This window comes from Bos grunniens, chromosome 14 (assembly GCF_055505025.1).
Source record: "Bos grunniens cultivar Pamir isolate PY7600 chromosome 14, Bosgru_T2T1.0, whole genome shotgun sequence".
In the NCBI taxonomy this organism is placed as follows: domain Eukaryota; kingdom Metazoa; phylum Chordata; class Mammalia; order Artiodactyla; family Bovidae; genus Bos; species Bos grunniens.
The window spans coordinates 79,919,758-79,940,705 of record NC_141178.1 but is presented as its reverse complement, the minus strand read 5'-3'; the positions used below and the strand labels follow the sequence as shown (position 1 = coordinate 79,940,705).

General features: G+C 53.0%; 1 protein-coding gene across 2 annotated transcripts in view; it reads left to right on the top strand.

Moving 5' to 3' along the window:
* KCNK9 (potassium two pore domain channel subfamily K member 9) overlaps positions 1 to 20,948 on the top strand; it is a 99,862-nt gene that overhangs the window by 8,066 nt on the left and 70,848 nt on the right. Inside the window, exon 1 of one of the 2 annotated variants that reach the window (XM_086337439.1) lies at positions 3,751 to 3,877. The exons of the other annotated variant lie outside the window; for it this stretch is intronic. The gene's annotated coding sequence lies outside the window, so the exon portion shown is untranslated. Of the gene's footprint in view, positions 1 to 3,750; positions 3,878 to 20,948 lie in introns of those variants that run through there. 2 annotated transcript variants of the gene reach the window in all.

The window sequence follows — 20,948 nt, the reverse complement described above, 5'->3', positions numbered from 1 at the left end:
GACATCCTCCTCCTTGCCACCCATGTGCAGGGGCCGGGAGGGTCTGGCATTCACTTCCTTGAGGGATTGTGTTCAGAGTTTCCTTCTCCTGCCTGCCCTCACTCTGGGACCTCTGCTTGTAGAAGGGTCTCCCTTTCAAACTGAAGGCGCCCACCCTGTGGTTTACCAGTTCTCTGGCGGAAGGGCTGAGTAGAGCTTGGTTTCCTTCCTGTCCTAAAACAGTCTTGGGATTTTGGAACTGGTCCCAGGGCCCCTGAGTTTCTTTCGATAATGCCTTCATAAGCTGGGCCCCTCTCCCCTGAGCAGTTTTGGCATGCACATGTGCTCTCCAACTCAGGTCTGATCACGCAGCGAGAGCAGAGAATCACCTCCCCTGGTCTAGCACTATACTTCTGTTAATGCTACCGCTCAGTATGCCAGCTTTTCTGGGCAGCCCCCTCCCTGCACCAATGAGTTCTGAGCTTTCGGCCCACTCGAACGTCTGTTGTCTGCTCCAAGAGAACTCTCCTGTAGTCACTGTCTTGAACTGGGGTGAACCCAGACCCTGACATTGATCTCAGAGCAGAAAACAATTATGTGCCGTGGACCCAGAGAAATAGAGATGATTGATGGAAAGAAATTGCAGCGGGGGAAGATGAGAAAATTCAGGAGCTCCGTGAGTGCACTGGCCCAGCTTGTCAGGACACCATGAGATGTCTGTCCCCAGGCCTGGGGACACCAGTGTCCCCAGCTGGTGACCCTCTATTGGCTTGAGCACCTTCCCAGCCATGCTCCTTCCTGGAGTCTTGGTCCTGAGCAAGGAGGGGGCCTGGCTGGGGAACAGCTGCTTAAAGGTGGGGCCCGCCCTGTGCAGTGGGCTTGTCCTGACCTGCCCTCACCCTTGCTGCGTCCCCAGCCCTGGGAGTGTCCCTGGGTGGTGGCAATGTGGTGAAGGAGGGGGCCAGACCTTGAGGTGGGTGAGCTGTGGGCAGTGGCGGGCTGGTGGGTGTGCAGGTGCACTCGGTGTGGCAAGGGGCATGCTGGGCCTGGCATGTGGAGAGCAGAGGGGCCCAGGGCCAGGCCCGACCTCTGGCCTCGATATTCCATCCGGAGGTGTGGGTCACGGTGCCGCCTGTCTCCAGAGCCTGAGTGCAGAGAGACTCGAGGGGCCGGCAGATCACGGGGTCCCCCAGCCTTGGGCAGGGCAGCTCACGTCAGCCTGTCCTGGAGGCCCGATCCTGGGCACACCTCTTTAACCTGCTTCCTCATCCATGAGATGGGGACGCACAGCTTGGTGGCTGTGTGTCTCGAGCGTCAGAGAACACACCAGAATGTGCGGTGAGAGGCCTCCTCTCACGGCCCCAGGCTCTGCTGTGATGACGGAGGCTGGCAGGTGCCTCCCACCTCCCTGCGCCGCACCAGCTCAGGGGCCCTGGGACTATCTCCAAATTCCCAAGACTGTTTCGGGACAGGAAGGGAACCACACTGTAAGTGTCGTCATCACAGCCTCCCAGCCCGGCTCCCTGCCCACTCTCTGGGGGCCGCCACGCCTCTGAGGGTTCCCGTCGAACTGGCCCTTGTGGGTGCTGCCCCGTGTCCACGCTGCATTAGAGAACACTCCTGGAGATAGCAAACCTGGCCTGCAGCAGAAGGAGGCTCCCATGGTGGGGGGGATGCCAGGCTGGGGGCTTCTGGAGTCGTGGGGTCCCAGCCTGGGCCGTAGGTCTTCTCACCCCAGGCTTGTTGGAAAAATGTGACTTCCTGGGAGGCCACCCTCCTCCACCCTGCAGCCGCAGTGGCCCTTCTGAAGTCCACACCACCAAATCCCACTGCAACTGACCCCTCTGCACCCCCAACCTCTCGGGTCAGAGCCAGCCCCACCATTTTCCCTCAGGGCACCCCAGTCTGTGTGTGTGCCGCAACCTCCTCAGTGGACACCTGAGTGCCCAGGGCAGGGCTGGGCGCCCACTGGTCTCGGGCTCTCCGGGGCCCTCCTCAGGGCACCTATTGGGGATAAGGTTCACGCCTGGTCCTGAGAGCTGGGGGGGGACTTTGAAGTGAGTGCTTAGGGGCCCTCTTCCTGCATGGCTGGGCCCTGGGGCCCCTGGACACGTGCAGGACACAGGCCCAGCTTCTTGAACCTCAGCTGTCAGTTTTAGGGAAGATGGCAGTTTGGAGACCCGTCTCGCTGATGGGGAGCACCTCGCTCCAATAGCTTGAATGTGTGATCTCAGCCCCCAAGGCCACCACCAGTGACAGGCCCATGTGAGTCTGCCAGGCACCTGGCGGGGAGAGATACCCACCTGCAAAATAGCCTTGGGCTGTCACAGCCCTGCCAGACACGCAGGGCAGGAGGCCAGAGGCCTCCTAGAGGCCAGCATCACTGGCCTTTGCCCGGGGCCGAGGGGCACAGGTGTCTGCCCTCTGCGCCGCATTGTCATGGCACCCAGCCCTCCACCCTGGCGCATTCTCCTTGCCCTTCCAGCCTCCCCCCTCCACCGCCATCCCCCTCCACCCCTCCCTGGACGCCCCTGGCAGGCTGCTCCCATCTCAGACCCTGCCCGTGCTGGTCCCCCCGCCCAGCTGGCCTGTGCACTCACAGGGCTCTGGGGCCACCCTTGAACCTGTCCCCTGACACTGTCGGGAGGTGACAGCGGGCCCCGTTGCTGTGCTGGGTCTCTGCACACGAAAGATGCTAGAGGGCCGGGGTCAGGGCTCTTATCCCGGTGTCCTGAGCCCCGGGGATGTACTTACCGGCTGCTTGATGACTGACTGCCCGGGACTAGACGTTAGTGTGTGAAGCATGTGCAGTGGGGTCCTTGGTTCCCGTCGGCCACTTGTTGGAGGTGTGCGAGGGGGCAGGCGTCTGGGGTGCTGGGGTGCAGTGAGTCTTAGGGGCAGGTGAGGCCTGGCGGGGGATGAGAGACTGGCGCTGGCAGCTGCTATGGGCGCTGCAGCCCTGGGGTGTCCAGGCTGAGAGCGGGGCTGCTCCCTGGAGCCCGGGCCCCCAGACTCACTTGTGGACGCATGCCCGCCCCACACCTTTGCACTGTGGTCTTTGGCACAGTGGAGCTTGGTGGGGATCTGCCTGTTGGCTCTTGCTGTTCCTTTAAGTACTTCCCGGGGCCCACCGGCAGTGTCCCTGCTTCCGTGGGTAGGAGACCGTGACGACTCGTGACCCATGATGAGGATGCCGCTGTGAATGCCGTGAAGAGCACAGGCTGTGCGCGGGGCCCCGGCTCTGGTCCCCGTGTGACCTCGGGCAGGGGCACAGTTCCCCCCTCCCACCACCGACGTTTGGGGCTGGATGCCTCTACGACTTCCCTCGTGGCTCAGGTGGTAAAAGCGTGTGCCTGCAGTGCAGGAGACCCGGGTTCGATCCTTGGGTTGGAAGATTTCCTGGAGAAGGGAATGGCAACCCACCCCAGTATTCTTGCCTGGAAAATCCCATGGACGGAGGCGCCTGGTGGGCTACAGTCCATGGGGTCGCAAGAGTGGGACTCGACTGAGCGACTTCACTTCCGCTTCCGCCTCTTTGCAGTGGGGGCTCTCCTGTGCGTTTTAGGACACTGAGCAGCACCCCTGGTCTCCGTCCTCTAGTTGCCAGTGGCAACTCCCCTCCCCCACCCAGCAATGACAGATAAAAACGTCTCTAGACATTGCCACGTGACCTCCAAAGTACACAGTGTCCCCTGCCCTGCTGACTTCTGCGGACGGGGAGAAAGAGCTGCCTCCACAGCCCGTGGTGGGAGGAGCTGCGTAATGTGGCGTGTGCACGTGCGCACTGCGTGCCTGGGCCGTGGGTTCCTTCCGTCTGCCTGCTCCCTCCTTCCTGCCCGGAGGAAGCCACACAACCGCCCGGGGTGCGCGGGGGTCTTTGGAGGGAGGTGACTCTCAGGTACAGTCCTGTGTGGAGGGGAGATGGGAGCTCAGGTGCCCCTGGGGTGAGTCACTCAGGGGGAGGGGGCGAGAGGCGTTGGGGAAAGCCACAGGAGGACACTCGGCCTCCCCTCTCCCGAGGCAGAAGCTCTCTCGGCAGCGTTGTTGTGTCATAGGGGGCATGGATTCTGCTACAGTCTAGCTGCGAGGCCCCAGTAAGTCTGGAGGCAGCCCCATGCCCCTCGTTCCTCACGTGTGCAACGTCGGGACCTTTTCTCTCTCAAACCACTGGCGATGCAGGGCTGGACTGGCTGGGCTCTGACCACAGGTCTCATCTGGGCCCCAGGAAAGGGCCTGACCCAGGCTGTGGGGGATGTTCCCACTGAGTCCAGTTGTCATGAGAGGTTTCCCAGTGTGAGCACCATTTTCAGGGAGACAGTGACCTCTTTGACCCCACCCCAAGTGCTGAGGGGCATCTATTTGGTCCAGCATCTATTTGGAGCAAGTGTTTAGGCCAGAGGGATTCAAACACCAGTGAGCTCAGTGGATGTCAGTGTGTGTTGGTTCACAAAGTAGCTCTCATATGGCTGAAAAGGAGAAGTAGTGAGCCGTGCGAAGATGGTTTCATGAAGGGGGGAAGTTCCCCATCGTTCCCCTATGGTCCTATGGTTGTATGTGGGAATGGCTTTAGCTTTTCATGTTCACACTTTTATCTTTGCCCAAATGTATGAAATATCAATAACCTCAGATATGCAGATGACACTACCCTCATGGCAGAAAGTGAAGAGGAACTAAAAAGCCTCTTGATGAAAGTGAAAGTGGAGAGTGAAAAAGTTGGCTTAAAGCTCAACATTCAGAAAACAAAGATCATGGCATCCGGTCCCACCACTTCATGGGAAATAGATGGGGAAACAGTGGAAACAGTGTCAGACTTTATTTTTCTGGGCTCCAAAATCACTGCAGATGTTGATTACAGCCATGAAATTAAAAGACGCTTACTCCTTGGAAGGAAAGTTATGACCAACCTAGATAGCGTATTCAAAAGCAGAGACATTACTTTGCCAACAAAGATTCGTCTAGTCAAGGCTATGGTTTTTCCTGTGGTCATGTATGGATGTGAGAGTTGGACTGTGAAGAAGGCTGAGCGCCGAAGAATTGATGCTTTTGAACTGTGGTGTTGGAGAAGACTCTTGAGAGTCCCTTGGACTGCAAGGAGATCCAACCAGTCCATTCTGAAGGAGATCAGCCCTGGGATTTCTTTGGAAGGAATGATGCTAAAGCTGAAACTCCAGTACTTTGGTCACCTGATGCGAAGAGTTGACTCTGATGCTGGGAGGGGTTGGGGGCAGAAGGAGAAGGGGACGATAGAGGATGAGATGGCTGGATGGCATCACTGACTCGATGGACGTGAGTCTGAGTGAACTCCGGGAGTTGGTGATGGACAGGGAGGCCTGGCGTGCTGTAATTCATGGGGTCCCAAAGAGTCGGACATGACTGAGCGACTGAACTGAACTGAACTGAAATGTATGCCCACTGTTTCTGTCATTTCATCAGAATGAATCTTTCAGAGACTGTGTTCAGCTGCCTGTAGCAGAGAACCTAGCCTACAGTGACTGGACCAAACAGCAATGAAGGAGTCTGGGGCAGGTAGTCGGGCTGACAGGTAGCTCCATGATGCCTTCAGAGACCCAGACTCCTTCTGTCTTTCTGCTCAGCCAGCTATCTTGGCTTTAGTTCTTAGGCTGGTGCCTCATGGCTCTAAGATGGCTGCTCCACATCCGGCATCACCTCCAGCATCCTTTCCTGGCAGGAAAAAAGAGAACAAAAGACAAAGATGTGTGCCCACTGAATCTGCTCCTTTCTAAACAGATTTCCTGGATGGCCCACCCAGGGACTTTTACCTACATCTCATTAGCCAGGACGGAGAGGGCAATGGCATCCCACTCCAATACTCTTGCCTGGAAAATCCCATGAACGGAGGAACCTGGTGGGCTGCAGTCCATGGGGTCTCGAAGAGTAGGACACGACTGAGCGACTTCACTTTCACTTTTTACTTTCATGCATTGGAGAAGGAAATGGCAACCCACTCCAGTGTTCTTGCCTGGAGAATCCCAGGGATGGGGGAGCCTGGTGGGCTGCTGTCTATGGGGTCGCACAGAGTCGGACATGACTGAAGCGACTTGGCAGCAGCAGTAGCAGCATTAGCCAGGAGTGTGTCTCATGGCCAACCCTAGCTGCAAGGGAGTCTGGGAAGATATGGCATGTTGCTTTTCAAACTGAATGGGTTCTGAAGGTGAGGAAGGAGTAGAGATACGTATTCTCCCATGGTGTCTATGGCATATGCCTGGTATTTCAGAGTCCTTTTCTCTTTAAGTTTACATCAAACACATCAAACATTATCTTGTGTTTCTGCAGTCTTAAAGAAAATCTATTTTCATAGCTCCATATCCACTAAAGGAATGTATGATCATTTGTTTAATTACTTCTATATTTATGTTTTAATGTGTATGGGGAAAGGTGGAGGGCAAGAGGAGAAGGGGGTGGCAGCAGATGAGATGATTGGATGGCATCACTGACTCAATGGACATGAATTTGACCAAACTGAAGGAAATGATGAAGGACAGGGAAGCCTGGCGTGCCGCAGTCCATGGGGTCGCAAAAAGCCAGACATGACTTAGCAACTGAACAACAACAAATGTATCCGTCTTTCCTTTTTTTTTTGTTGCAATTATTGAACATCTGTTTGTGTGTGTGTGTGTGTGTGTGTGTAGATCCTGCTGGGTTATTTCCCCACTTAAGGCTTTGCTGTCGTGGCAGGATTCCTAGGGTAGAGGGCAGAAGCACCTGGTGGTGGTATGTGTTGCCCGGTAAACACAACAGCATATGGTGCAGGGCTTTTGGTCTCACTGCAATTGCAGCAACCCTCAGCAATATTGAAGACTTTTTTTTTTTTTGATGTTCTTACTATTTTAGAACATTTTACGAGTAATCTGTGTGTTGCCTGAACCAGGTCACGTGGGGTTGGAAGGCTGGTGTCCACAGCTGTGGGCTCAGCTGGTCCAGTGGGGTCCATGGGTTCAGTTGACACCCAGAACCCACAATCTCCCGGACACCCCAGAAGCAGGCAGAGAGAAGGGAGCCAGTGAGCTTTGGCCTGGCTCCCAGGGTAGGAGGTTTTGCTTGATGATGACCTGATGCAGCCAGTTGACTTGGTCACTGGAACTCTGGGCTGAGAGGCAGCCCCACCGGGGAAGAGAGCTGTGTGTAATCCATCAGTCATGCGGTTGGTATAGCATGGATGGGGTCAGCATGCCTGCCCGCCCTAAGCCGGTGAGAGACAGAACTTCAGAGGTGGAGGGCTTTTCCATCAATATGCCTGGAGTAACATTTCTGTGATGACCCTGTGGATATAGCTTGTCTTGGTGTTACTAGTTTACAAGGCAAAGTCCCATCCATTTCTACCTTTCATCCAAGTAACAATTCTGTAGCATGAGACCAGAGACGTCAAATGGCTTCCCAAGGTCACACATGGAGCTTGGGACTCAAAACCCCGGATCTGCCCTCAAGCCCAACATTCTCTTCTTGATACCACTGTTTACCTGCCTCAGTGATTATTGCATCTGGTCCTATCTTTTGAGGGTGGATCATTGCTTGATATTCCAGTGATAGGGACCTCACTGTCTCACTAAGTTAATAGGGAAAGGCAGATGTGGGATGGATATTAAAAGAAAACACAAGGTCTCTCATCTCTTGTCTCAGTCATACTGACCAGAGCACCCCAGGACAAGCTTAACCTCTAGTTCCTAGTCGCAACAGTAGAGCTATCACTCAGCAAGTTTTGTTTTTCTTCAGACACCATCTCAGTTAATTTCATGCTCTCCACAACCCTATCAGATGGATATTTTCATGCATTCCGTTTTACAGATGATACGGAAGATCAGAGAGGTTAAGCAACTTGCCCAAGGTCACACAGCAGAACAGTAGCTAAGCCAGGAGTTACACCCAGGCAGTCTGACTTTCGGAGAAGGCAATGGCACCCCACTCCAGTACTCTTGCCTAGAAAATCCCATGGACGGAGGAGCCTGGTAGGCTGCAGTCCATGGGGTTACTAGAGTTGGACACGACTGAGCGACTTCACTTTCACTTTTCACTTTCATGCATTGGAGAAGGAAATGGCAACCCACTCCAGTGTTCTTGCCTGGAGAATCCCAGGGACGGGAAGCCTGGTGGGCTGCCGTCTATGGGGTCGCACAGAGTTGGACATGACTAAAGCGACATAGCAGCAGCAGTCTGACTTTAGAGTCTGCGCTTGTATCTCTTTGGTTATATGCTGCTTCTTTTGACTTTTTATCTCAGTTACGTAGTGGCATGTAACAAATCACCCACAGACCTAGAGGTTTAAAACAGCTACTGTTTCTTATGGCTCAAAGACTGTGGGTCAGCTGGGCTTGGCTGCCCTGGAGAGCTCTGCTGGGCAGCTTTTTCTCACTGCTGGTCTGCGAGCTGATGGGGCAGCTCCGTCCCAAGCCACTGTGTGCTATCTTCTCGGTAATGTCAGAGGGGCATGAGGGCCACGAAAGCAAGTGAGCTGTATCATGCCCTGCCCCTGCTACCGTGCTGTCATTTTGGCCACATCCTGTCGTCGGAAGCAAGTCAGGTGACACAGTCCAGAGCCGAAGGGCTGGAGGTGTGCCTACCCACGGTGGGGCCGAGGCAGGGGCGCGGTCTGCTCACCCTCCTGGCTGACTGCGTCTGTCCTCACTTTTGCTGAGCCCTGCTCGCCCGCACACCTAGCTGCCTGGTGCGGTGGGGGGAACATAGCTTTGGATTCTCATCTGGGTTCAAGCCCATTTCAGCGCTGTAAGGTGAGTGCTGTTCTCTCATCGGTGAAGTACGCGGTGCACCTCTACTCTCGGTGAAGCTCAGGCTGCACTGTAGCAGAGTACCCTAGACTGAGTAGCTTAAGCAACAGACTTTTTTTTTTTTTGCAATTCTGGAGACCAGAAGTCCGAGATCAAGGTGTTTACATGATTGGTTTCTTCGGAGGCTCTCTCCTGGGCTTAGAGAGGGCCCTCTTCTCCTGGTCTTCACATGGTCATACCTCTGTGGGTGTCTGTGTCTTAATCTCCTCTTCCTATAAAGACACCAGGGGCTTCCCTGGTGGTTCAGTGGTGAAGAATCTGCCTTGCAGTGCAAGGGACACCAGTTTGATCCCTGATCTGGGAAGATCCCACAGTTTGGCAAAGCAACTGAGCCCGTGCACCATAACTGTGAAGAAAGTGCTCTAGAGCCTGTGAGCTGCAGCTGCTGAGCCCTTGTGTTGCAGTTACTGAAGTCCATGCACCTAGAGCCTGTGCTCTGCAGCAGGAGAAGCCACTGCAATGAGAAGCCCGGGCACCGCAATGAAGAGTAGCCCCCACTCACCGCAGCTAGAGGAAGCCTGCGTGCAGTGACGAAGACCCACCACAGCCAAAGAGAGACACCAGTCACGGTGGACTGCTCTGCCACTCTGGTGACCTCATGTTAACATGAGCATGCGTGCTAGGTCACTTCAGTCACGTCTGACTCTTTGCAACCCTTTGGACTGTAGCCCACCAGGCTCCTCTGTCCGTGGGATTCTCCAGGCAAGAATACTGGAATGGGTTGCCCTGCCCTCTTCCAGGGGATCTTCCTGATCCAGGGATTGAACCCTTGTCTCTAACGTCTTGTGCGTTGTCAGGTGGGTTCTTTACCACTAGCACCACCGTAATCATGCTTTAAAGACCCCATCTCCAAATTTGGTCCCATTCTGAGATGTGGGCTTAGGACTTCAACATATGAATTTGAGGAGATACAACTCAGGGGACATGAGTCTGAGCAAACTCCAGGAGATGGTGAAGGGACAGGGAAGCCTGGCATGCCGCAGTCCACGGAGTTGCAAAGAGTCAGACATGACTGAGTGACTGAACAACAATGACAAATTCAGCCCATAGCCTAGGGCTGCCGGGAGCCTTGAAAGAGAAGATGGAAATGAAAGTACCTACCCAGGCTTACCACGCAGAGTTTCCTGTACAGATGTTAGTTCTCTGCCCCATCACCTGTAAGATGTGATGTATCTTATGGCATGTATCCTTATGGCTGAGGAGGTTTTGTTGCCACACTGTGTTAAGTATTCTATCGTTATTTTCAGAACCTGGCTATAAGTCAGGTTAAAAGGCTGCCATGGTAGAGTGGACCCAGCCTGGGGTGTGTCACCAAGAGTTCTGAGCTCAAATCTGTGCTCCACATCTTACTGGCTGGGGGATGACAGGCAAACCCTTGCCCTGGTCTCAGCCTCAGTGTCCCCATTTGTACAAGGATCATTTGTGGGTGATCCTTCAGCATGTTTTGAAATGTATGAGGTCTACTGAACTTCTTTTAAACTTCTCTCTGTTTTTTTTTTTTTTTAAACAGGTAGCATGTGTTACTTCTGTAATTAAGCACATACATATTAATGTTACGTTGTCGGTGTGATTATTTTAGTATGGTTATATGTAATATGGGGCTTCCCAGGTGGCTCAGTGGTAAAGAATCACCTGCCAATGCAGGAGATGCAGCTTTGATCCCTGGGTCAGGGAGATCCTCTGGAGAAGAAAATGGCAACCCATTCCAGTATTCTTGCCTGGGAAATTCCAAAGACAGAGGAGGCTGGAGGGCTACCGTCCATGGGGTTGCAAAAGAGTCAGACGCAGCTTAGTGACGGAACAACAATATATAATATTAATAAATGAGTTCCTATCTTTTAGGGATATATACTGAAATATTTAGTGATCAGATGAAGTGTCTGAGATTTGCTTCAAAATTTTCTGAATTCGCAGGGGAAGTGGGTGAAGGTTTAGGTGAAATAAGGTTGTTAATTACTGAAGTTTTATTGTTTGTGTTTGGGGGTGGGTATAATTTAAACCTTTACCTTAGTCTGTATTTGAGAATTTTTATACTGAAAAATTTCAAGTATTGAGCAAAACGTAAAGTAGAAGTGGAAGTCTCATCACAGTCTGGCCCCTCAGCCCCACTTCCAGGTGATGACTGGGGTGGGTGGCTGAGTAGAAGAGTATGAAGCACTTGGCTCCCATGCAGGCTCTGGCCTGCTCACAAGGTTTCTTTGGCCCTCATGATTCTTGAAAATATTTTAAATTAGTTGCCAACGTATATTGATCTTTTAAAAAAAAAAAGAGCTCTTGGTTTTATTATATTACAGTTAGGTTATCTATCTTATTGATTTTTGCTTTTGTATTTATTAACTGTTTATTTTACATTCTTTAGTTTTATTTTTCTTTTCTTCCCTTCACACCCTGACAGTTACTAGTCTTTGTGTTTCTCAAATAAACGTATCAAAGGCTATACATGTTCCTCTGCTTACCGCTTTGGCTGCGTCCCATAGGTCTCTCATTATCACTTATTTGTAAACAATTTGCAAATTAGTTTTTTCTTGAATCCAAGAATTATCTGAAGTATGTGTTTTAATATTGTGCACACATAAAGTTAGCATAGTGGTTACAAGCATGAGCTTTGGAGCAGATCTCCTGGGTAAGGTTCTTCCTTGGTCATTTACTGACTGTGACCGTGGGCTTTTCTCATCTATAAAATGAGGATAATGGTAGAAGTAGTAGTAGTAGTAGTAATAATAATAATAATTAAAATAATAATAATAAAATAACCCACAAGTTGAAAAAATTGTTAGCTATTTCATTCCAAACATTTATTGAGTGTTCACTATCTCAGGCACATTGCTAAAGCCTAATTTCTATATTCTAAGATTTATTAGACATTTTCTTTGTAGCTTAATGATTGCTTTTTTGTAGTTTCATGTATATTTGAAAAGAACACATCTCTTTGTTGTGCATGAAGTTCTTTGTAAGTCTGTTAAATCAAGCTTTATTATGTTGTTCAAAACCTTTCAAGGGTTACTAGTAGTGATTATGGCCTAAATCAACCTGCACACATGTTGTATTAAGCATATATACTCTTTGAAATGATCATTATTTTGTTAATTCTTACGCCTTTCATGGAATGTGTGCTCTGTCCATCCAGTTCACTGCAGTCCCCATCCTCGTCACATAAGGTCACCTCACTAATTTGCCTCAGCTGCTTGGCTTTAGAGACATTTCCGCTTGTGTCCTTGGCTTATAATCGTCTGATTATCATTGTTATTAGGGAGACATGTCAGTGTCTTTTTCAGTGCTTTGTCACTGTAGCCGTGGCTTGTCACTTCTTTGTATTTTAGTTTTACGTATTTTGAAGCTATGTGGTTAGATGCATAAAGGTTCGTGTTTATTATTTCTTCTGGGTGTGGAGATAAGCTTGCCTTTATATAACAAGCTTTTTAAAATTGTGTTTGATATTTTTGCCTTGGGTTATTTTTTTTCCTGATATTATTTCTGTGCCTGCTTTCTTTTATTAGCATTTGTTATATATATAAATGTAGGCGTGTGTGTATGTGTGTGTGTATATATATATATATATATATGTCTATGTGTGTGTGTCTGTTCATATTTTTAGCTTAACTTTACCCTTTTTCTTCTAGGAAGATTTTAATGTGGCTGGTAACAAAATGCCCAGAAATGAGGTACGAAAGTCCAAGACTGTGGACTCTGTGTGTGTGTGATTCATGTATAGGATGGCCATGATAGAACATCAAGTTTACTTGGAGTTTGCTAGGGTAAAGAACAAAAAAGAAAAGACATCAAATGCTAACGCTCCTGTTGTAGAGTGTTTGGGCTAAATTGCACAAGAATTTGCTCTCACGCCCTCACTGAGGGCTCACCAAGCCCATTGTTGGCATCAGGGCCATCAGCGAGGGCTCTGTTGAGGTGTGGCTGACCCGGAGGGTAACCGGAGGACGTGGAGTTCCCAAAGAACTTCTGGGTGGAACGTCCAGGGAGTGACGGTGTTGAGCTCTGCGGGACTCTGTCCAGGGTCATCTGGGGTCCTGGTTCCTTTGATTTTCTTGCTTCATCTTCTTTATGTGTCGTCACTTATGCTGATCACATCTGTGTTCCAGGCAGGAAGAAGCAGGATGGGCTATGCCAGCTGAGATTGCTCTTTGAACAAACTTTCCTGGAAGCCTGACCCAGCAACTGCTGCTTCTCCCTCATGGGCCAGGGGTGGGTGACGTGGCCACCCTTAGCCCAGTCCTTGGAGGATGATGGAGAAGGGGGTGTGGCTGCCTGCCCCATTTCACACCTCCCGAGAGGCATAGGGGCTTGCAGCCTGGACTCCTGGAGTGAAAGGGACCTCCCAACAGCCTGTTTCAGGGCCTTGCAGATTCTGCCCGTATGGCCTCCGAGCCCTTGGCCAGGGTCAGCTAACACATGTCCTGGGGTGTGACCCAGGACCTTGTGGTCAGCTCCAGCCCCTTGGGCAGGTTTCCCTTCCCTGCCAGGGCTGTATCTCCCAAGTGGGAAGTGATCCCGCAGGCGAGGTTGGCTCTGAGGTCCCCGGTGGAAACCCCTGGACCCACTGCTGAAGACACAGGCCACTGGCTGCTTTATTTGGCGTCTCAGGGTGTCCCAAGAGATAGGTTCCCCATCAAGGGAGGGAAGGAGAAGATGGGCATGCTGTCAGCGGGGGAGCACCTCCTGTGGTGGGAGGGGCAGAGATGGGGGGAGGGCAGTGAGCAGAGGGAGCTGCTGGCCGAGGTAGTGTTCCTGTCCCTGGCCACCGCCTTCTCAAGGCTGGTGCCCCAGACACCTGCTCCCCACCCACCAGCAGGGCAACTGCTGGCGAGCCAGTGCCCTCGTCTCCTTAACCCCTTCCTCCTGGGCCCAGCAGTGACCCTTACAAGGTGGGGTGTTCAGTGCTGTGGTGCCTGTTCCTCGCTTCTGCCTATCAAGTGGACATTGGCCATCTGCCAGGACCATGTCCTGCCCCCTTCCCCAGGCCGCAATGCCCCCTGGCTGAAGTCCCACCTGCTCCCACAGCCAGGAGACCCAGCCATCAGAAATGTTCTGGGTTTTTTCCTTCAGGTTTTGTTTTCCAGCTCAGCTTCGGTCCTTTCTGGGCACACGGAGGAGCCCTCTCTCATTCTTGGCTTCCTCTGGGAATGACCTAAGCATTTGTTTTTAAAGGGCTGGCGGGGGGCCACGGGGCGTTATGCAACCGTGCTCTGGGACCACGTTACCCACTCGGCCTTGTCCCAGCGCGTGCATTTCTGAGATGGCTCAAGGTCTGTGCTGATGTGCGTCAAGCTGGCCATGGGCCATCAGATCAGATCGAGTCACTCTGCTGCTCCAAAGCCGTCGATGGCTCCCAGCTGCCTACGACATCCAGGCACTGCTCACAGTGGCCCTTGGAGTCTGAGCGCTCACCTGCCTCCTGGCCTCATTCCGCAGGCACCCTGTGCCATGTAGCCAGAGCCCCTAACCACTGAAGACCCCTCCTCTCTGGCTGGTCAGCCCCCTATTATCCTGTAGCTCCAGACCCCCACCAGCTCAGCCCCCGTCTCTCCGTATCGTGCTCAGCTCCCCCCACGCCCAACTTCCTCCCCTGCCCCCAGCCTTCCCAGCAGAGACTGAGACATTTGTCCACCAGCGTCTGGCACCTGCCAGACCTTTGGAGAGTGTTGGTTGAATGAATATAGGCATGGAAATGGAACAGCTTCCGTGGGGGCTATGTTTAATTGTTCGAGAATATTCTCCAACTCTTTCAGACAAGCAAATCCTTGGAAAGCCACAGCCTGCGAATCTGAATAGCCGGTGTCTGCAAGAAGTGGTGGGCAGTGCAGCTGTGGGGGCAGGCAGCCCCGCCTTGCGCTGAAAGTGGGCTACTCCCCGTGCCCCTTGGCCACCCGGCTTGCTCTGAGGACCCTGCCCTTTTTCCTGCAGATCCCAGGGTGCCTGCAGGTTCTGGTTTGGTTCCCTTGGGGCTGGAGCTTTCGTAGGAGCAGGCCTAGGAAGGAAGGGGGCCTTCCATCATCCACCTGGGGCTGTGCCTCTCTTCCAGGTTGCTCGCTCTCCTGAGCCCCAAGTGCAGTTCTGACTGTGGGCCACACAGGCTGCCAGTCAAATAAAAATTCTCTGCAGCATCGCTCTGTGCACTGGTCCATGGCCCGACCTCTCTAAGTAGGGTGCTGGGTCCAGGCATCCACTGCAGGTGGCCAGTGCCCCATCCCATGATGTAGGATTGACCTACCACTGGCCTCATCAGAGAAGCCTCTGGAACTTTAGTACCTTCCAGCCAAGGGAGCAGTCAACCCAACATTCCCTGTGATGTGGGGTGAGCTTCCACCACCCCCCCCCACCCACAGGACAAGCCTGCAGCCCTGTCCCAGCCCCCAAGCCCTCAGGGCCTCTGGGAAGTCTGCTGGGTCAAGTCCAAACTTCTGAGATAAGTGGATCTCCCCCCACGGCCCCGCCCGCCTCTGCCAGCATCCTTTCTTCTTCACACCGTGGGCCGTGGCTCCTGCCTCCCACCCAGGCTCAGGTCAGTCCTCCGTTGTTGTTCAGTCGCTCAGTCGAACTCTTTGCGACCCCACAGACTGCAGCACACCAGGCTTGCTTCTCTGTCCTTCACTGTTTCCCAGAGTTTGCTTGAACTTGTGTCCATTGAATTGGTGATGCCATCCAACCATCTCATCCTCTGTCACCCCCTTCTCCTCCTACCCTCAGTCTTTCCCAGCATCAGGGTCTTTTCCAGTGAGTCAGCTTTTTGCATCAGGTGGCCAGAGTATTGAAGCTTCAGCTTTGGCATCAGTTCTTTCAATGTATATTCAGGACTGATTTCCTTTAAGATTGACTGGTTAGAGCTCCTTGCAGTCCAAGGGACTCTCAAGAGTCTTATCCAGTGCCACAATTCAGAAGCATCAATTCTTTGGCACTCAGCTTTCTTTATGGTCCAGCTCTCACATCCATACATGACTACTGGAAAAACCATGGCTTTAACTATACAGATCTTTGTTGGCAACGGGATGTCTCTGCTTTTTAATATGTTGTCTAGGTTTGTCATAGCTCTTCTTCTAGGGAGTAAGTGTCTTTTAATTTCGTAGCTGCATTCACTGTCCGCAGTGATTTTGGAGCCCAAGAAAATAAAATCTGTCACTGTTTCCACTTTTTGTTCATCTATTTGTCTTGAAGTGATGGTACCAGATGCCATGATCTTAGTTTTTTGAATGTTGAGTTTTAAGCCAGCTTTTTCTGCCCGATACCTTTTTAGGCTGTTCTGTTGGTTCTTTATTCAACATGCATATGTGGAGCAGCTTGTTAGCGAGAGGAGCCCTGCCCCGTGGTTAGAGCTGTTGTGGGCTCATCCCCATGGGTGCACGTCCTGGCCTGCCTCTTGGACACCTCAGTGTTTTTATATGTAAAATGGGTAGACAGCTGGCTGCTTCCGAGAGGTTTTGTGAGGACTGAGAGAAGGTGGGTACAGCACTTGGCCTGGAACGTGGCACGTGGTCCATAACGGATGGATGCTGGATGCAGTGATGGTGATGGAACGTGGCACGTGGTCCATGACGGATGGATGCTGGATGCAGTGATGGTGATGGAACGTGGCACGTGGTCCATGATGGATGGATGCTGGATGCAGTGATGGTGATGATGGGCTGAACTCCGCCAAGTGCGGTCGGCTGAGAGGTGGGTGACACAGACCCGAATGCCACATGTCTGCTCGGGACGATAGTTGTTAAACGAGTAAACGCACGTCTGAAGCTCCAAGTTGTGGCATGGGCTGTAAAGGGCAGGTGGATGCTGTGAGAGCGAGGGGCCTGAACCCCGATGAGGTGGCCAGGGGTGGCATCTGCCAGAAGCGCCATTCGAACTGAGGCATGATGTAGGGACAAGGCCCTTTCCCAGGATGAAGGAGCCGCGTGGCGTGTGCAAAGGCTGGGTGGCAGGAGAGGGGTTGAAAGAAGGCTGGGGCATGCACCCCAGGCTGGGCCAGTGGGGCCTGGAAGAGTTGGAGGGAGGGGGCCGCACTCTGGAATTAGAGAATTTGACCCGTGGGGCTCAAATCCCGGCTGCACTGTGTACCAGTGTGTGGCTTCCTTAACACCTCCTGTAACCTGTGAGATAGAGTCCAGGAGGGCAGCTTCCTCCGTGGGAAGGATCCTCCCTCTGCCCCTCGCCCAGCCCTGGGGCTGTCCCCCTCCAACTACAGCCCTTGGAGGTGTGCAGGGCCCACTGCAGACCCCAGACGAAGCCCTCGCTCTGGGGCCACTGAAGCAGGAGTCCAGGGCGAGGTGGACTGGTGAAGGATGTGCTGCGGCCGCCCTGGGGAAGGCCTCTTCCTGATGCTCGGGCCTGCCCTGCCCCTGGGACACCCCCGCAGCATCGGGCCCTGGGACTTACGGTCCCTCCACCTCTGCCACTGCTGGCCAAGGCCAGGCCAGGCGCCCACACTTGGCTGGCCCTGGGCAGAGTCTGTGCCAGCCGGAAGAAATGCTGCCAATGCCTGCTGGGCTCAGGCCTGAGGCCCCAGGTCCCCGCAGGCGTGGAGTGGGACCAGGTGGCTCGGGGCACAGGACCCAGGAGCTGCGGCCCCCAGGCTCACCCCTGGGGGGTTACTCCATCGTTTGGAGAGTAACAGCTGTGACACACTCCAGGCGTGGCTGGAACAAGCCCTCGGCTTCAGGTGGACTGAGGACTCCAGGGCCAGAGCAGAGGTGGGAGGGTGGCGTGCTGTGGGCTCTGTCCTTGCTTCATTCTCGCCCGCACATCCTAGCTCAGTGTTTAACGAGTTAGCAAGGCAGGCATCCCCCTGGAGTCCCCCTCTGACCCCGGTGTGGAGCCGCTTCCCGCATCTGGCTTCAGTTTCTCGTCTGTGAAGGAGGAACCTCAGTTCAGTTCAGTTCAGTTCAGTCACTCAGTCATGTCCGACTCTTTGCGACCCCATGAATCGCAGCACGCCAGGCCTCCCTGTCCATCACCAACTCCTGGAGTTCACCTAGACTCATGTCCATCGAGTCAGTGATGCCATCCAGCCATCTCATCCTCTGTCGTCCCCTTCTCCTCCTGCCCCCAATCCCTCCCAGCTTCAGAGTCTTTTCCAATGAGTCAACTCTTCACATGAGGTGGCCAAAGTACTGGAGTTTCAGCTTTAGCATCATTCCTTCCAAAGAAATCCCAGGGCTGATCTCCTTCAGAATGGACTGGTTGGATCTCCTTGCAGTCCAAGGGACTCGCAAGAGTCTTCTCCAACACCACAGTTCAAAAGCATCAATTCTTTGGCATTCAGCCTTCTTCACAGTCCAACTCTCACATTCATATATGACCACAGGAAAAACCATAGCCTTGACTAGACGAACCTTTGTTGGCAAAATAATGTCTCTGCTTTTGAATATGCTATCTAGGTTGGTCATAACTTTCCTTCCAAGGAGTAAGCGTCTTTTAATTTCATGGCTGCAGTCACCATCTGCAGTGATTTTGGAGCCCAGAAAAATAAAGTCTGACACTGTTTCCACTGTTTCCCCATCTATTTCCCATGAAGTGATGGGATCAGATGCCATGATCTTTGTTTTCTGAATGTTGAGCTTTAAGCCAACGTTTTCACTCTCCACTTTCACTTTCATCAAGAGGCTTTTTAGTTCCTCTTCACTTTCTGCCATAAGGGTGGTGTCATCTGCATATCTGAGGTTATTAATATTTCTCCCGGCAATCTTGATTCTAGTTTGTGCTTCTTCCAGTCCAGCGTTTCTCATGATGTACTCTACATATAAGTTAAATAAACAGGGTGACAATATACAGCCTTGACGTACTCCTTTTCCTATTTGGAACCAGTCTGTTGTTCCATGTCCAGTTCTAACTGTTGCTTCCTGACCTGCATACAGATTTCTCAAGAGGCAGATCAGATGGTCTGGTATTCCCATCTCTTTCAGGATTTTCCACAGTTTATTGTGATCCACACAGTCAAAGGCTTTGGCATAGTCAATAAAGCAGAAATAGATGTTTTTCTGGAACTCTCTTGCTTTTTCCATGATCCAGCAGATGTTGGCAATTTGATCTCTGGTACCTCTGCCTTTTCTAAAACCAGCTTGAACATCAGGAAGTTCACGGTTCACATATTGCTGAAGCCTGGCTTGGAGAATTTTGAGCATTACTTTACTAGCGTGTGAGATGAGTGCAATTGTGCGGTAGTGTGAGCATTCTTTGGCATTGCCTTTCTTTGGGATTGGAATGAAAACTGACCTTTTCCAGTCCTGTGACCTGGGTGTGTCTAAAAAGACCTGGGTTCAAACCCTGACCTGTGCCCTCACAGGCTGTGTGGCCTAGTGTGAGCTCATCAATCACTCTTGAGTGTTTTTGCATCTGTAAAATGGGACTGCTGGTGTGAGGACCGATGGAGAAAATGCTGGCACATGTAAGCCCTTGATGAACTTGGCTGGTTCCTGCTAACAGTCCCCGGTTTCATCCAAGGATGTGCACACCCAGAGGTGCTCGGTGGAATGACCTCTACCTGTGTCCGTGAGGACTGTGCTCCCTTCTTGAGCATCTTGTAAAAGTCTGACCACTGCAGCTTAACCGGTTCGGGATTTTCCCTAGAACAGGTAGTTTGGGTGTCTGCAGGCCAGGCAGAGGATGAGATGGTTGGATGGCATCACCGGCTCAATGGACATCAGTTTGGGTAAGCTCCGGGAGTTGGTGATGGACAGGGAGGCCTGGCGTGCTGCAGTCCATGGGGTTGCAGAGAGTCGGACCCGACTGAGCGACTGAAGTGAACTGAACGGACTGAGGCCAGGCACGTACTGCTCCTTGGGGAAGTCGCTGAGGACCCAGCCCCTTCCGGCCCCTGTTCCCCCATCTTACTGGGCAGCTTTTGTTTGTCATCCATCATCCTGCCTCCTCGTGGGAAGAAGGGAGGAGCGAAGGTCAGTGTCCGGGGGGCCGCACCTGCGTACTGGGGACACGGCCCTCCCGGAGCCCTGCCCGATGCCCACTCCAGCCGTCACTGGGCAGATTGGAGGCCTGAGCCCATGCCTGGTGTTTCTAGCTGGGCCCGTGGTGGTTCCGTGTCCAACTGGGGTCCTCTCGGTAAAGAAAAAGGGGGAACGGTATGGAGTGGCCATACAAGATTCAGGCCCCTAATCGAATGCTTCCTATTCTGAAATGGGCTTAAAAACCCATAAACCTGCAAGTGCCTTGAGGTGGTCTCAGGTCAGCGCAGGCTGGGTCTCTGGAGCAGCCGCTGTGTTTCTGCCACTATGCGGGTATGACGTGGAGCCACACCCGGTGAGGAAGGGTGGTTTTCTTGCCCACTTAACACCCGGGAAGAGGCCCTTCATTACTAAGTCTTACAGCAAGGCCTTGGGTCCACGTCGGAGCCCATAAGCCCCGAAAGGGCCCCCTGATGGCCCTCAGCCTGGCCACAGTGCCCCCAAGCCAGCAGGCCCCAGACTCCCAAAGGGAATAGTGTCTGCGGATGTTAGCAGTGGCCGTGTGGTGGACCAGGGACCTTCCCAGGAGTGGGCCCAGAGGCCCTTGGGGACCCAGAGGACATCCTAGAAGCGTGAGGACCCAGCTCCTCGGAGTCTCACCCCTGCAGAGCTGGAGGCCCCTGAGGAAGGGCTGAGAGTCACTTCCAAGTGACTTGGAGCGGGGTGTCCCAGCAGCCTGGGTGAACACGGGCAGTGGTCCCAGGGGCACAGAGCCCTTGGGGCTCGTAGCCCACAGAGGGCAGGTGGGTTCAGATCCCGAATCTGAGGGGCGTGGCACCCAAGAGGCCCACCTCCCATGAGAGTCCTCGCCACGACCCCGTGGAGTCCATCCAGCTGAAAGAGGGGTATCCACATTTGGCGGAACCCTGATCCCAGGGCTTCCTGGGGTTTTGGGGGTCTTGCGGAGCCTGGGGAAGAAGGCAGGGCGTGCAGATCTGGAGCTCCAAGCCAAGCAGTGGGACAGCTGAGCTGTTGGGCAGGGCTGCCAGTTCCCACACTGGCCATGGGCACGGCCGGCTCGCTTCTCTTCTTGTCAAGGGTTATGACCCACTTTTGCCCTGTTCTTAGTGCTCGATGTTTAGAGGAATTATGCTCTCACTTGGCCCCTGGCTGCCTCTTGGGGTTTGAACAAACCAGGCAGGCCGGGTGATGAACGTCTCTTGGCCTTTGGGGTCAGACTAGCCTGCAGGACCCACGTTGTGGACAG